General features: G+C 54.1%; 1 protein-coding gene across 1 annotated transcript in view; it reads left to right on the top strand.

Moving 5' to 3' along the window:
* Positions 1-529: 529 nt before the first annotated feature.
* TMEM132C (transmembrane protein 132C) overlaps positions 530-16445 on the top strand; it is a 115150-nt gene continuing 99234 nt past the window's right edge. Inside the window, exon 1 of the mRNA XM_077761725.1 lies at positions 530-607. The gene's annotated coding sequence lies outside the window, so the exon portion shown is untranslated. The remainder of the gene's footprint in view (positions 608-16445) is intronic.

Genomic DNA, 16445 nt, shown 5'->3' with positions numbered 1-16445 from the left:
CTGATGAGTCTGTGTCGTGGGGACTGTGCTGGGCATCGTAGGATGTTACACTGCATCCTTGGCCTCTACTCCCCAAGACAGCACGCCCCCACCCGGTTGTTACAACCGGAAATGTCTCCTGACATTGCCACACGCCTCCTGACGGCCACCAGCCTCCTCAGTGACCACCGGATGAGGACGGCTGGCCGAGGCAGACTGACGTTCCCCCGACTTCTTATGGGGCCACTTCTGCATGTAGGGGATGCCCAGGGCCCCCCTACCCTCACCACAGACGCGGGCCCCTCCCCGTTCCGCTGAACCTGCCCACCCCAGGATTATCCCCCTGACCGTCTCCGCACCGGCCACCGAAACGTGCACATGACCAAGGAGTGGGCGGCCGCAGCTCAGTGGGGCTCAGGCACCTTTGCGAAGGTGGGTCATTAACGCTGCGGCTCTCTCTCGCCCGTCCCCACGCCCGCAGAGCCAAGGTGAAGAAGGGGGTGAACATCTTGGGCGCCCAGACCAGCGAGCCCCAGCACTGGGACGTCAAGCAGGAGACGGGAGGCGGCGGGAAGCACTCGACCACCACCGTGCTGTGCCAGCGCCTGGCGCCGGGCACACGAGACAGGTAAGCGTCTGCCCCGAGGGGCCCCCGGCTGGCCGGCCGCCGACATCTGCCGCTGCTCGGTGGAGCCCCGAAACACCCGGCCTGGAGAGCTGGAGGCGCTGACCTCGGCCGGTGGGACTGTTCGCGGCTCCAGGCAGGGGGCGGGCGTGGCGCCGGTCTGAGCCTTCGGTTCCGGCTTGGGAGCCGTTGCTTGTCAGGGTGGTTCGCTCTGCCTCCCGGCCCCAGCGCGTCCCATGCACCAAGGCTCAGGTCGTGCACTGTGCCGTCTCCCCTCGCCCTCCCTTCATGGTCAGAGGCTGCTTCCTCCCAAGTGCCCATTCTCACACGAAGGGTGTGATGTTGTGTTTCATGGATTTGGCCTTCATCCGTGCTCCCGGCACAGAGCTCCTAGCCTTAGAATTTCCCAAGTGATGAGGGGAACAGAGGTATCTTTTCCTGGGTTAATGAAGTGACTTTTGGAAAGCACCTCCCAGGAGGGCAGAGGGGCTGGAGACGGAGTTACCGGCGGCCAGGGATTGAGTCAAACTTGCCTCTGCCGTGGGGCCTCTAGAAAAATCCTGAAGAATGCGTGTCTGAGAGCTTGCAGGTGGGTGAGCCCATGGCGATTTGGGGCAAGGGGTGCCCAGAGAGGGCATGGAGGTCCATCCCTTCCATGCACCTCTCCCTGCGCGTCTCCTCCGTCTGGCTGTGCCTGAGTTACATCCCTTAGCCTAAGTCAGTAATGGTTTCTCTGCATTCTGTGAGCTGCTCGAGCAAATCAATCAAACCCAAGGAGGGGGTCATGGGAACCTGGGGTTTATAGCTGGGGGGTGCGTAGAAGCCCGGTGACAGCCTGGACCAGGGACTGGTCCCTGCAGTGGCGGGGGGTGGGGGCGGGCAGCCCTGCGGGACGGAGCCCCTCACCTCGGCGACCTGACGGCATCTCTGGGTGGCCGGAGTCAGGACTGCATCCCACTGGAGGACCCCAGCTGGTGTTGAATCGCTGCTCGGGGAAAACGCACACATTGGCATTGATGTCAGAATCGTAAGGGATTAGACCCAGTCTTCAATGAGGAAGGATTTGAAGACGGGATGACAATCAGTGGCAATAGTGTGGAAGGACATATTATGTGAGATTCTACATGGACGTCTGGATTATTACTTAAAGCAATTACTTTCTGCATATAAAAATCACACGTACTCATTTTAGACTATCTTTTATGTTTATTTATTTCAAGAGTGAGGAAGGCACAGAGAGGGAGGGAGAGAGAATCCCAAGCAGGCTCTGCACTGTCAGCACAGAGCCCAACGTGGGGCTCGATCTCACACCCTAGGATCATGACCTGAGCCAAAACCAAGAGTCGGACGCTTAACCGACTGAGCCTCTCAGACGCCTCATAGAGTATTTGTAGAGCACAGTTATGAGAGAGCAAAAATGTTAAATAATATGTAAATACCCTGTCCCCCATGGATAACCCACTAATGGGTGGGCTCATTTCCTTCCAGAGGGTTATACATACAATAAATGTGCAGTCGGTTTATTTATCTTACAAATCGGGCATCATAATCTCTGTATAGGTTTGAGGATACTTTCATTTCTATTGAAACATTTTCTCTTGACAGTAACTTGTCTTCAAAAACGTTTTATTGGCTTCATGATATCCCATCGTATAGATTTTAAATTCTGTAAATAACCATACCCACATCTCCAGACATTTCCATTGTTCTTATTTTTATGAACAATCCAGCAGTAAACTACCGTTCACATAAAGCTTTATCCCCTTCTCTTTTCACTTAAGGTGGCTTCTTAGAATCAAAAAGTTGGAATCATTTTTAGGGCTCCTGATCCATTCTATTTGTGTATTTTCTTGAAGAGAGCGGCACTAAAGGAAAACACATTGCATCATCGGACCCATTTTCTTTCTTTTTTAAAAATTTTTTAAATGTTTTTTATTTATTTCTGAGAGAGAGAGAGGCAGTGTGAGCAGGGGAGGGTCAGAGAGAGAGGGAGATACAGAATCTGAAACAGGTTCCAGGCTCTGAGCTGTCAGCACAGAGCCCGACACGGGGCTGGAACCCACGAACCACGAGATCATGACCTGAGCTGAAGTCAGACGCCCAACCGCCTGAGCCCCCCAGGCGCCCCCGGACCCATTTTCTTAAGTGGACGCTACGAAGCTGCCAAGAAAAATTCTGCAAATTCTCCACTTTGTGTAGAAACGCCCGTTTCTTTGATCGTAAACCCTCTCCTGCGTCCTTCCTTTCATGGGTAGCCAGAGAAACCATCTGGTGCCCTGAGCAGTTTCCCGGTCCACACAGCAGCCTTTTCCACAGTCACCCCCGGAGGACCGTCAGGACACCTGCGGGCCGAGCGCTGGGTGTCCAAATGTTTCGCCTTGTGAAGACGCGACCAGAAGGAAACATGCCAGCTTCTGCCTTTGGAAGCAGGAGATCAGAGGCAAGATTACATCCCCTGAATCAAATGCGCACAAAGGCTGACTAACCTGTGAGATTAGTGTTGATCGGCAAATAAAAGTGGAAGCGTTCATTAGCAGTGAAGCTGTACGTGGAAATGGTCCTTCGTGACACCATCAGGAGTCTGGAAGTGAGGGGGGCGGGCCCTTCGAGGGGAAGGCCCCGCGGGTCCCGGAGGAAACGCTGTTCGTTCTGCGTCTCCCGGGAAGCCCGCTCTGGGTTCAGGTGTGTTTGCGGAGAGGGTGAGACTTTGTTCTGTCGTTGTGGAAAAGCCTGTTTCTCGGCACAGCGCCCACTGCCTCCCTCGCGGAGTCTGTAGAAATCCTGGGTCGGTCACCCGTGCGCCGTGCCAGGTCGATGTCCGCCGAACCCTGACCGCGGTCCAGACCGCCCCCACCTGGGACCTAAACAGCACGGAGGCCTGGCCCCGGAAAGATCAGACTTCCAATAAGGATGCTCGTCGACATGGAAGGTCCAGGCCATCCCGGGGGGCGCGGGGAGGGCTCACTTGCCTCTGCCCGTGGAGCAAAGGCCAAGCGTACGTGCTGCCCACCCCTGTGTGACAAACCACCCCCACGTTCCAAGCACAAGTTATTACCTCGGAGCCTCCATGGGCCCGGATTCAGGCGCATCTGAACCGGGGTCTCTGCTCCAGAACCTCTCACTGAGCCGCAGCCAGCACCTCCGCAAGGAACCGCGGTCTCATCTGAAGGCTCCGCACAGACGCCACACTTCCGGGCTCAGCGGGCCGTCGGCTGCGTTCAGCTCCTCCAGGCTTGCAGGACCGAGGGCCTCGGTCTCTTGTCCCGGCGGCCCCTGTCCGTCAGGTCAGGCATGTGTGCGAAGGCCCAGGGAGGAAAGGAGCGCGAGCAAACGGGGGTCAGAGTATTTTATAATCTAATCTCACAAGGGACATCCGAACGCTCTTGCTGGATTTTGTTTATTAGAAGCAAGTCTGGGCCACGCTCCAGGGGAGGGTGTACCCCGAGGGCAGGGTGCCGGGGGTGGGGTCACTGGGCACCGTCCTTGGCTGTCAGCCTGAAGGGTCTCCTGGGCTCTGGAGGTGCCTGCGCGCTGTCCTGGGAGGCCCGGGGGAAGGAATATGCAGGAATCTGCACGCTCTCAAGTCAGGGGACCTCAGGGAGAGAAGAGTGGGGAGCGTGACCTGGCTTCAGGTGACCGAGAAAGGACTTGCAGAGATTAATCCGGAAAGGTGGCCGGGCCATGAAACGGAGGGACGTGACCCCCAGACCAGTGGCTTCGGCTGGCCCTGCCTTAGCTGTGTGCCCCTGCTCCTCGCCACCTGGACCCGCCTGCCTCGTCTCACTTAGGCCGGTTGATGAAGGGGCAATTGTGTGCTGCTGCCTGTATCCGGGAGTGTGCTTAGATGCACTAGACACTCACGGTCCCGGCTCGTTCCGCCGGAAGAGCAGCCTGTCCTGAGGATGTTTTTGGGAATGCTGTGGAATCGGTTTCGAAAATGGAAAGGACAGGCAAAGGTGTCACGCCGTGTCTTGACCCGCTGCTCACCTAAGAGTTTTCTCTGAATTGACTTTAAATCGCTCCGGGTTTTTAAAACTCACCTTCGTTTTTAGTAACGCTATCCTTGAAAGTATACATGTAAGGCACTTCTGTTAGTTCCTTATGTACGTACACTACGCATGAAATACAAGAATTACGGTATTTTGTTTTCTAATGTTTATTTATGAAAGAGACAGACAGACGGACGGAGTGCGAGCAGGGGAGGGGCAGAGAGAGAGGGAAACACAAAATCTGAAGCAGCTCCAGCCTCCGAGCTGTCAGCACAGAGCCCGACGCGGGGCTCGAACTCAGGAGCAGTGAGATCGTGACCTGAGCTGGGGTAGGGTGCTTAACCGACTGAGCCCCCAGGTGCCCCGAGAATTACAGTATTTTAAATGATTCTCCTCGGTGATTAGAACAGGGACACAATGTATGCATATTCTTGTCATCATGGGAAACACAGGCAACGGATCGCCCCGCGTGGCGCACGCTGTCCGCCAGACTCCCCTTCCAACCCCTCGCGCCGCCTCCGGGCACCTCCGTGGTCAGGTCGACTGGCTGCTCTCACGAAACAGCGCAGGTCACGGCTGAAAGGACAGACGTTCCTCCTCTCACAGTTCTGGCGGCTGGGAGCCCAAGATCAAGGTGCTTCCAGGGCTGGTCGAGGGGAGACCTCGTTTCCCGGTCTTTCCTCTGTGTGCCCCTGGGGTGGGGGGGAGGGGGCGCTCTAATGTCTCTTCTTACAAAGACACCGTCATATCTGACCCCACCCCACCCTCATGACCTCACTTACCCTGAATTATCTCCCTAACAGCCCTCTCTCTGTGAACAGTCACATTAGGGGTCAGGGTTCCCAGAGTCCCTGGGTCCCTTCTGTCTGCTCTCGGAGGCCCCTGGGAAAAGCCTGGGGGTTTTCATCTCGGTCCTTGCAAACGATGGAAGGGTGTGGAGCCCAGACGCCCGCCACCGTCCCCTCTGACGCTGACAGGCTGCAATCGTAATAGACGCTGCAAGGCCCCCCGGGGTCGGGGCGGCTGGCGCTGTTTCTGACCACACACCTTCCCTCAGGGGAGCTGCTCCCTTCTCCCCCCGCTTACCTGCAGCAATCACTTACGAGGACTCGGGGTCCCGGGGTCTGCTTCTGACACACCCAGCTTGAGACCCTCAGAGCCATAAGGGCCCCTGCTTCCTTCCTGGGGGAATGGCCTCTGTGTGTACAACACACAAAGGAAGAGTTGTGAGGAAGGTTGTCTACCAAGACCTGGGTTTCGATGGGGCACTTTGTCCCCGGAGCCCGGAAATGCGCAAGGACCCGGCCACCGTCTGTCCGCCACCCCTCGGGTCCGGGAAGAAGGTTGCCGGCGGTGCAGACACGTGCCTGCTTGCGTTGCTCTGAGATCCAGACACGCGCCTAATTGTATCGCATTTCGATTCTAACCCCTAGGTTCCTATTTTAGCCGCGTGATCATCTCCGCCATCGTGCAAACTCAGCTAACAGCCTGCGACAGTGCGCTTCGTGCTCAGAGGCTGTGAGGCCAGCCGTGCGATCGTGGCTCTGTCCAAACGGCCCGCACCCCGGGGCCGCACGTGTGAGTGAACGGGGCAGGAAGCAAAGGCCTCCGAGTGCGCAGGGAGGGAACGAAGGTGTGGCCGACGCGCGGGAGCCCGGGCCCACTCTGTGGGCGCTCCCGGTCTCCATTCCGGAGGGAGCACCCCCTGCTTGGCCATGTACCTCCTTTCCTCTTCTGGGTCTTTCTTCAAAGCTGGGTGTCAGGGCTAGCGTGAGTAGCTGGAGCTGGACCAGGCAAGACCTCGGAAAGCCTGGGAGGTGACCCCCACCCGGAGGGAGGGCCCCCGACCCTGGGCTCCTGACCCCAGGGCTGCACTCACATCCGACACACACTTGCCTGACGCTTTCCCCTGCCTTCCTCTCTGGAGTTCAGGGTGATGCCAAAGACTCGGCCCTTCTCTGACCACGGACGTGCTTTTAGGCGAGCAGGGACTCCGCGTCGGGGTTGTGGCCTCCACGGCTGTGACTGAGGCTGGCTCCCTGAGGGGGGACGTGCCAGGAAACCACCCCGAGCCAGCCTCACACCCCATGCTGTTGTTTGCAGCACACCTTCACGGATATGTTTGCTTGGGCATTTAAAACATGTCCTTTGGGGCTTTGTTATTTAAATCTTGCTGTTAAAATCTCTTCGGGAAAGTGAACATAGCATCTTAAACACAGACATTTCAGCAGCAGTGATGCTCGGTATACGTCCAAGTGCTTTGTGTACTGCTTTTCCGCACCTCTCTTTCATGGTTTCCTGAACTGAGTCGTCAATGCCGTTGGGCAAGGGAGGAAAATAAAAATAAAGGCAATCGGAGGGAGCATCTAACTGAATATTTGTGCAAATGGTAAAAAAAAAAAAAGTTTTCTTTTAAAATAACTTTCCTATCTACAAATAAATGGGAAACACTCCCATCTGCCGCATGAATTAAAGGCGAGTGTAAACAACTACAATTTAAACACGCAAACCCTGTTGCTAGTGTTAGCAGAAATCTCTGCACCTGCTTGTGGGCTGCGAGGGGGAGTCCGTGTGTGGCAGGTGTTAAAGACGCACTACCTCCAATCTGAGACCTTCTTCAGCTTCCTGGTCTCTTTATTAACCTTATCATCTTCAGCGCCCATATTTCACTTTTACCCTCAGAGAAACATATTCAAAAACACGTTTCTTAGGGCCGCCTGGGGGGCTCTGTCAGTTGAGCGTCCAATCTTGGCTCAGGTCATGATCTCGCGGTTCGTGGGTTCGAGCCCTGTGTCTGGGTCGATGCTGACAGCTCAGAGCCTGGAGCTGCTTCGGATTCTGTGTCTCCCTGTCTGCCCCTCCCTCGCTCATGCTCTGTCTCTGTCTCAAAAATAAATAAAGATGAAAAATAATTAGAAAAGACACATTTGTTAGACCCATATTCCATACCTTATATTAATGGTTACTGTCATTGTGCATGTATTTGTTACAGTTGGGGTCACAGTCTGTGATGTATCTCCTTTACTAACATGGACAAAGCACCTGCCCCAAGCTTAGTTATTTAAGTGACTATCTAACAACTTATTAAGTGGAGGAATCTCAATTTGCTTAGAGAGTCTGCTACCACAGGACATCTTAGATGCTAACTTTTTCGTATCAATAAATGGGTCGTGCGCATCTTTGTGCCCATTTGACCCCTCCCCAGGAACCCCACTTCCTGGGAGATGGCAGGATTCCCCTAGAGACTGGCAAACCTAGGCTACAGATTTGGGCACTCATCCGTCTGGCTGAGAGCCTGGCCACATGGCTGCAAACAGGAAAGAGACAGACAGGTGAGTGGAGAGGCTCAGGACAGAGCACACACACCTACAGGGAGCACCCACCCCTCCCTCCAGATCCTTCCTTGCAAGAATGCAGGCCCCACATTGCCCCATCTCTGGATTCATCTAGAAAAGCTGAAAATCCAGACTGTCCTGTGAAATCTCCCAACTTTTAAATATTTGCTCAGATTTTTATTTTTATTTTATTTTAGTTTTTTTAATGTTTATTTTTGAGAGAGAGAGACTGAGAGCGATCAGGGGAGGGTCAGAGAGAGAGGGAGACACACAATCTGAAACAGGCTCCAGGCTCTGAGCTGTCAGCACAGAGCCCAACGCAGGGCTCGAACCCACGAACCGTGAGATCATGACCTGAGCTGAAGTCAGATGCTGTACTGACTGAGCCCCCAGGCGCCCCTAGAGTTTTAAAAACCACTGTGCGGATCCGAGAAGAGGCAGCTTGCTCGGGAACACTGCTCAGCAGCAGGTGAATCAGGTGAGCGCTGTGGCACGTGTGGGCACGTCACGTGCCCTGCTGTGGGTGAAATCACACCCGCATTCTTTAGGCGGCTGCGTATCCGCATCGTTCGGGTGGAGAGTGCAGCAAATCAGCCGTCCCGCCCAGTCCGTGTGCTCCTTCAAAGGGCCTGGGAAGCGAGGCCAGCACTTTCAGAGGCTCGGCTCCCGACGCTTCCTCCCCGCACGCTCCCTCCTGAGCAGATAAAGCCCAGGCTCCCCTGTGCTTCCAGCAGATGCAAACACACGGCTGTCGTCGCTCCCTCACGTGTTTGCCCTCGGCTCTCTTGAGGGGCAGCCCCACCAGGGTGTCTGTCTGTGGCCTGCGGTCCCTCACTCCCACCCCCCTGTCTCCCGGCTTCTGCTGGGCCAGACGGCAGGTCAGCGGCCTTCTCCAGGCGGTCTAGACCGGAGGCGTGCTCTGTTCCACACCCTTCCCTGGACCACAGCTCAGACCCGCCGTTCTCCCCTCTCCCTGGAACAGCAGCGCCCGCACAGCCCCCGGGCCCAACGGGCATCAGCTCGGCCGCAGAGACCAGAAGTCAGGCAGGCAGTAAAAGGAGAGAGGCGCTTCCCAAAGCAAAGGTGACGGAAAACGGTGAACAGAACGCCCGTTGGTGTCCACCTACGCGGTCCCGGTCGCAGACCTTCCATCTGTAACTAGGCTCAGCTGTTTGTTTTTGGAGAATTCTGGAATGTGAACGTTCTCATAGCTGCTTCATGTAAACGGTTTCAGCAGAGCTCCGGGGAACGGGACACAGAGATAATCTGCTTTTCCCTCAAGGAAATTGCCCAGACTGCGTCTTCCCCTTAAGAGGGATTGGAAGATACTGCAGAAGATACGCTACACAGGTTTCCCAAATGAAGACTCTCCCAGTCGATGGCACGGGTGTGCGTGCCAGGTCCCCAGAGGAAGGAGCCAGCAGTGTTCCCGCACGGCCCGATAAACACACGACCTGCGCACACCAACACCTGGGATGCACACCTGGACGTCTTCTCGCACTTCCGGTTTGTGCCAGAGGCTAATGCCCAAGATGGTTGAGGTTACTGGCGTTTTCTGGCATTTCTAGAAACTGACACCACCCCCCCCATCTGATGAGAATTTCCCAGAAGAGCCTGGGGATGGGAGGACAGGCCTGAGAGAAGAAGACATGTCCCCGGACACCAGAGGGCTGGCTCTGGCATCCGACGTGGATCCGACGTCTGAAATAGATGGCCATTGGGTTTCTTGCATTGAGTGGTACTGTTGACACGTCCAGCGTCCGTGGACTGTCATCCCACCGAGCCTGCCTGTGGGGGAGGGGACCGGCTTCCCCAGAGGAAACCAGCTCCTACAGAGAAGGTCAGACCTGGGCGTCATCACCATGGTGCCTGGAAGAGCCTTCACAACACAGGACACGCTGGCGCGTCACCGCCCGCTTCCCCAGAGCCCCCACGGCGAACGTGGGCTCACTTGGTTTCCAGGTGGTGCCCGGTGTATGAGAGGTTGGTGTGCCACGGCCAAGTTCCCGACGTCCCCGCCTGCGTGCTGTTCTGGAGGTCACTACTTGCCCGCACAAGGTGGAGCCTTTGTCCTTCCCTTTGACCATGGGTGACGCTTGTGACCAGCTTCCTGTGGGCACAAGTGAGGCCCTGTGCCTTGGAGAGCTGGGTCACAAAAGAGCCAACAGCCAAGCATCGCCAGTGCCCCGAGTTCTATCCCGCACGGAGAGACCCCAGGGAAGACCCCCGACCGAGGCCAAGAATGGCGTCCAGCCAGCCCCACCCGGCCCAGCCCTTCCGGAATCCTAGAATCACAGACACAGCGGTCATTTCGTGCCGCTAAGTTTGGACGGTGGTTTATGGCTGCTCAGCACGTGACCAGAACCCGGGGCCCCGGGGAGGGGTGAAGCGCCCCCACCCCCGCTCCTCGCAGCCAGGCCAGCGTTTGAACCCTGTTCTCTGTTATCCTGCACCTCCCAGCGCACGGAACACACACCCCGGAGAGGAGATCGGAAAGGGCTTGTCTTCTTTCCCCAAAGAGCCCTGTCCGGTTCCCAGCTGCTCCCGCCTCTAGAGCCCTACTTCTCGGCTTTACACACCCAAGCCTCATTGAAGGCTTTTTCTGGCCAGAATGAAGGGTTTCTATTTTCTTCCTTCCATTACGGGCTGACATGTGGTCCGCGGTCCAAACTGAAAATGTAGAAAGTAAATATATCTCTCAGCATCTGTCCCGAGATGACTTATTGGAGCACATTAAGGAGTCTCTGGAGCCCTTGTCAGACCAGTAATGGACTTTTAGGGGAGGCCGTGGCCTCCACCCGCGCAGCTGGCTCATGATCTTACCGCGGAGACCCCGTCTTATACTAGGTGTGGGTGGCGCAGCTGTCTCCCTGGCATGGTCGCCGTGTCACTGGTGGCCCGCGCCCCCTGCACAATACCCGACGTGCTCAGAGTCCCCCAGCCCCCCCCCACCCCAGCTGCCGCAAGATACTGGCTTTATCCACCGTGACTCCTTTAAATTGAGGGACTTGGGTTCAGCCTGAGGGTCCGTCTCATACCTGACCGGTCTTTACAAGAAAATGGGCAATGGCAGTGGGGATGAGCTACAGCTGACCCTTGAACCACATGGGTTTGGAGCGCATGGGTCCACTTACATGCGGGTCTTTTTTTATAAATCCAGCACGGGACTGTAAACGTATTCTCTCCTTATGATGTCCTGAATAGCATTTTATTTTCTCTAGCGTCCTTTCTTGTAAGAATGTGGTATAGAATACATAGAATACAAAATAGGTGTTCATGGACTGTGTTTATCATCAGTCAACAGCAAGCTATTGGCAGTTAGGAATGGCAGAATCCAAAGTCATGCATGGATTATTGACCGCATGGGGGTCAGCTCCTCAACCCTCTCGTTGTTCAAGGGTCCATCATAGTTCCCTTTGTAAAAACTTTAATGTATTTTGCTGCCCGAATGGTTAAAGCTTGCCTCGAGCGGTGCCTCTGTCCCCAGCACCCCATGAAGCAATATGGCGCCCTGAATAATAGCACGGGCTCCGGAGCCAGCCAGGCAACTCGGATTCAAGTCTCAGTTCTTCTACTTGGGACCTATGTGAATTTGTACAAATCAGTCCGTTTCCCTGGGTCTTCTCTGAAAGTGAGGAGGTAAATACAAGAGTACATCAGTCACGGAGAACTCGTGGATATTAAAGATGTCAGTCTACCATAGGAGCCCACAGAGAGTGCTGGCTCTTATATTTTGCAGAGTGAAGCTTCCTTCAGTTCCTCCTGACATCTCCACGCAGTGGCCCGGACTGCCTTGCATTGTCTCTGTGACAAGGCACACCACTCTTTCCCGTGGTAGCACGTGTCAATCAGAGCCACGCTGTCCTGCTGGCTTGGACACCGTCCCCAGCATTCCACTGGAGCTCCATCTTGCTCATTTTCCTCCCCGTCTCCCCCGCTGATTGCCTTGGCTCGCACTTTTCTTGGAGTCTCAGTAGCTGGTTGGCTCTGAGCTTTGCTCCACCCACAGGGCACCCTGAGCGTATAAGGGATGGCGGAGATGGGAGGGGGGGCACAGCGGTAACCTGCGGGCGCCTGTGTGTTGAATATTCCTCACTTTGACTATTTATAAGCCAACCCCAAAGGTCGAAGGCTGGTTATAATCTGTCACTTTACTGAGGCACATTTTCCCCTTCTGCTTTTATTAGGAGTGGGAGAGGATCGGTAGTGTGTTTGCACAGTTCCAAACTGAAAATGGAGACAAAGCAACACGCAGAAAGCCACCCCCACCCTCCACTTACCCCACTCCCTTCCGGCGGCCACCAACATGGGCACAGCATCACACACCTTTCCAGACATTCTGTGCACACGGAAACACACACTCGTACACACTCCCTCGCCCACTTCGGCTTTGAACAGTGTTGCTTCTCTTTTCCACTCACTCGTGTATCTTGTAATTTTTCCACACCAGTCCATGAAGGTCTTTGTTCTCTCTCTCTTTTTTTTTTTTTTTACAGCATCTGCTTATTATGGGCTCAGAGCATCCACTATCTAAACCAACCCCTATTAACTGGCTTTTAGGGTCTTCTGTCCTTTGCTTGCAGATGCTACTCTGATTAACCTTGTCCAAATGCTGCCTGCACTTTTGTGACTGTCTCTGCGGAGCAAATTCCGGAAGTGTGCTGTCTGGTAGAAGGGCGTGGGCCTCTGTGAATGTTGTGGACACTGACATGTCACCCTGAGCCAATTCAGGCCACTGTCACCCTCGCCCACAAGTGGCTGACAAGCTCTTGGACCTCGTGATGCTCGTATTTTGTCTCCTCACGGACGACTTGGCCAGCACGTCGTCTGAGAGCAATACTTCACATGGGAACCACTGTGTGGGTCTGTAGGGTGTTGATCGCAGCCACCTCGGTCTCTTCTGGAAAACTCTGGAGCGGCGTTTTTGACCCTGGGACCTGCCGTCTTCCTTGGGCATGCAGTGCGTCTGCTATACGAATGGGACTGTTTGTAACTCGTGCCTCGAACAAGCTTCACCTTAGGTCACTTGTAAATTCTCACCTAGGCTGAGCTCGCTGTTGGTACCCTTGCCGTCCATTCTTCTCAGAATAGCTGAAGTGCTTTCCTTAAGACATAATCGGATCACAAAGCTCCCTATTGTCTCACCGTTCCAGGCTTCCTGCCACAGCCAGAATAGAGCCCAATCTCTTGACTCTGACTTCCAAGGCCCTGAGGGATCTGGCTCTGCCCTGCCCACCCGATCTAACCCTATGCTTCTCTCATCAACCACCCATCTTCTCTTACTCTGTGAGCCGAACTCGTTCCTGCCACCGGGACTCTGTGCCTGCCATTTCCTCCAACTGGACTCTGTATATGAGTTGATTGCTCTAATTTTTAGGTATTAGCTTAGAGGCAGTATTCTCAAAGAGGCAGTCTGTGACCACTCATATCGATCGCCTGACTTTCTTTCTGGAACTCACCAGTGTGAACTGAACTTTTTGGTTACGATTCGTCCCTCCGCACAAGAATGTAGACCCGAGAGGGAAGGCAGGGACTAGTACATGTCTTCACCTCTGTGTTTATATCTAGATCAGTTCCTGGCCCGGAGCAGGGACTGAAATACTCACCCAGTGAACCAACACACGAATGACCTTTGCAATGATATGTTGACTTGGGTCATGTTGTCTGTGGTTTAGATGAGGAGCCAGGATCAGAGGGCCCCTGTGTTAAGACCGTGAGGGCCATTTGCTGAACGGCTGGATACACGAATGATGTTGTCGCGCTATGTTGGGCTGGGGCATGTGGCCTCATTGCGCAGATGAAGGAATAAGTTGAGGGAGTCTGTGTTGGACAAATGGCGTCCTTGGAGATAGGGAGGGACGTCCCCAGGCTGTGGGAAGGGCAGCGGCGGAACCCAAGCCCACCGTCGAGCTCTAATGCGGCTTCCCCTGCACCTGCCCTCCCCTCCCATGCTCATCGTCTCCGGGGCTGGAGTAAAGGAGAGGCGACGTGGTGCTCACCCAGGGAGGGATTCATGAAGCCCTTTGTATATGCCAGTGCTGTGCTAAGTGCTGCAGACAGACGGACATTTTCTTCAGATGACATTCCAGTTGGCAAGAATCTCAGGGCTCTGCCCGAGCCTGAACCTTGCTAGTCCTGAGGAAACGCACTTCCGCTTCATCTTGGTATTTCAGGTCAGGCCGCCCAGAGCCTGCAGGGAGCAGAAAGGCTGCCAAAATCTTGGGAAGTAGGGGATCTTTAGGTATCGCATCCTGAATGCCTGTGAAACCCCCACGGGGGAAGCTTGGGACTGCATAAGCCCGATTGGAAGGCCTGATTGGAGGGTCTCAGTTCACAACATGAATTTTTCTATTTGTACTCAATAATCAATTACTGAGGACGTGCCAGACCCTGAGAATATTAGGGATCACAAGACAAACATAGGCCCTGACCTCACAGAATTCAGTGTCCATTTGAAAAGATGAAAAACAACTCCACAATGACTCCAGGAGATATCTCGTCACAACATTGGCGNTGAAACCCCCACGGGGGAAGCTTGGGACTGCATAAGCCCGATTGGAAGGCCTGATTGGAGGGTCTCAGTTCACAACATGAATTTTTCTATTTGTACTCAATAATCAATTACTGAGGACGTGCCAGACCCTGAGAATATTAGGGATCACAAGACAAACATAGGCCCTGACCTCACAGAATTCAGTGTCCATTTGAAAAGATGAAAAACAACTCCACAATGACTCCAGGAGATATCTCATCACAACATTGGCAGATGCCACGGAGAGGTGTGTGGAGCTAACGAACTCGTAACCAGGGCACGAATTCCTTAGGCTATGGGTCAATTGCTGCCAAAAGAAGCCTTGCTTAAGGCAGCATACATTCAGGAAAACATCGTGTTCATCTCGTAGGAGTCTGGGAAGGGTTACCACTAGGGGATGCCCTCACTCTCAGGATCCAAGATGGCACACCAGCCCACAGAAGCCCAGCCCGTGGGGAAGTGGGGAGAACGGAGGTGGTGGATGCCAGGACCACAGAGGTGTGTTGTGGTCTTTATCTGAAGAACAAAGAGAAGGCTTTAAAACATCTCAAGCAGCATGAAGGTACAATCACATTTACGTGAACAATATTATTGGTGAATCTATAGAAAACAGATGGGGAGGGGGTGGTCAGAGAAGACATAGACAGCTCGTACATTGGGCCCAGGTGAGGATAGAGGGCTCTGTTACCCACCGTGAACTTCCTCCACAAGCCTCCGCACGACCAGACACCCCACCTACCCTCTCCTCTCCCATCGTCACATCAGCTAGCACCACCACGCTTTCTGAAACGACAGCCCAGCTCCCCAAGTGGGCAGAAGCATTTGAGGGCTTTGTTCAGGAGGAAATACAGCCATACTTCTTGAAAGGAAAAAAAAATATGGAAGCGAGGCAGGCTCTTAGCATGGAGAGATTATCCTGATAACTTTAAATAAGTCCTTCAGACCCCTGACTCGGTTCTCTCCTCAAAGACCCAGTGACAAGTGGTTCTGAAGGCGATCTCTGTGCCTTTTCCCGGCAACCGAATACCTTTCTTCTTTCCATTCTCCACATCACATTAATTCTTCCTAAGTGGTCCTTATTATTCCTTACCTGTTCCATCTCGGGTGCCGTATTTCCTCGCCAGTGCTGTGTAAACTAGGCCAGCTAAATGGCCCCGGCACCTCATCCATCATGCCTTTAATTTTCCACCTTGGGAGGAAGCGTTGAGGTTTCAGTTAGAGATAAAAGCCAAGTCACCTTAATACTCCGCCGGATTTTGGGCTGAGCCCCTCCACTGCTCACATGTCTGCACCCGGCAGATGGCTGTCACTGTGCAGGTGCGGAGCGGTTCAAGCAAAAGGGTCCGTGGCTGTGAAGGAGACCCTCCCCAAATCCCTGATTGGACAAGATGGAAGTTGACCTCTTTTGTTTCCCATTTGAGTTGTGGAGGCAGTCGCTGTCTGCAGAGGCATCTTGGAGATGATACACATGTCTTGTTTTAAGCCACAAAGTTTGGGGGCTAATTTGTCGCACAGTAATAGAGAACTCGTACTGTGTTCTTGCAGACACTACAAGATTGCTCATGTGAACTCTTAGATTAAAAGTGATACTGAATGGGGTGCCTGGGGGACTCAGTCAGTTAACGTCCGGCTTCAGCTCAGGTCATGATCTCATGGTTTGTGAGTTCAAGCCTCGCATCGGGCTCTGTGCTGACAGCTCAGAGCCTGGAGCCTGCTTCGGATTCGGTGTCTCCCTCTCTCTCTGCCCCACCCCTGCTCAAGCTCTGTCTCTGACTCTCTTTCAAAAGTAATTTAAAAGCACATTCAAAATTAATACAAAAGTTAGATTCCTTAGACATTTGTTTAAAACGGTAACAAGGAGGGGCACCTGGGTGGCTCAGTCCGTTACACATCTGACTTCAGCTCAGGTCATGATCTCAGGGCTTGTGAGTTTAAACCCCATATCAGGCTCTGTGCTGACAGCTCGGAGCCTGGAGCTGCTTCAG

The sequence above is a fragment of the Crocuta crocuta genome, unplaced genomic scaffold, assembly GCF_008692635.1.
Source record: "Crocuta crocuta isolate KB4526 unplaced genomic scaffold, BGI_CrCroc_1.0 scaffold862, whole genome shotgun sequence".
Taxonomy (NCBI): Eukaryota; Metazoa; Chordata; class Mammalia; order Carnivora; family Hyaenidae; genus Crocuta; species Crocuta crocuta.
This window is presented reverse-complemented; position numbering and strand designations above follow the sequence as displayed.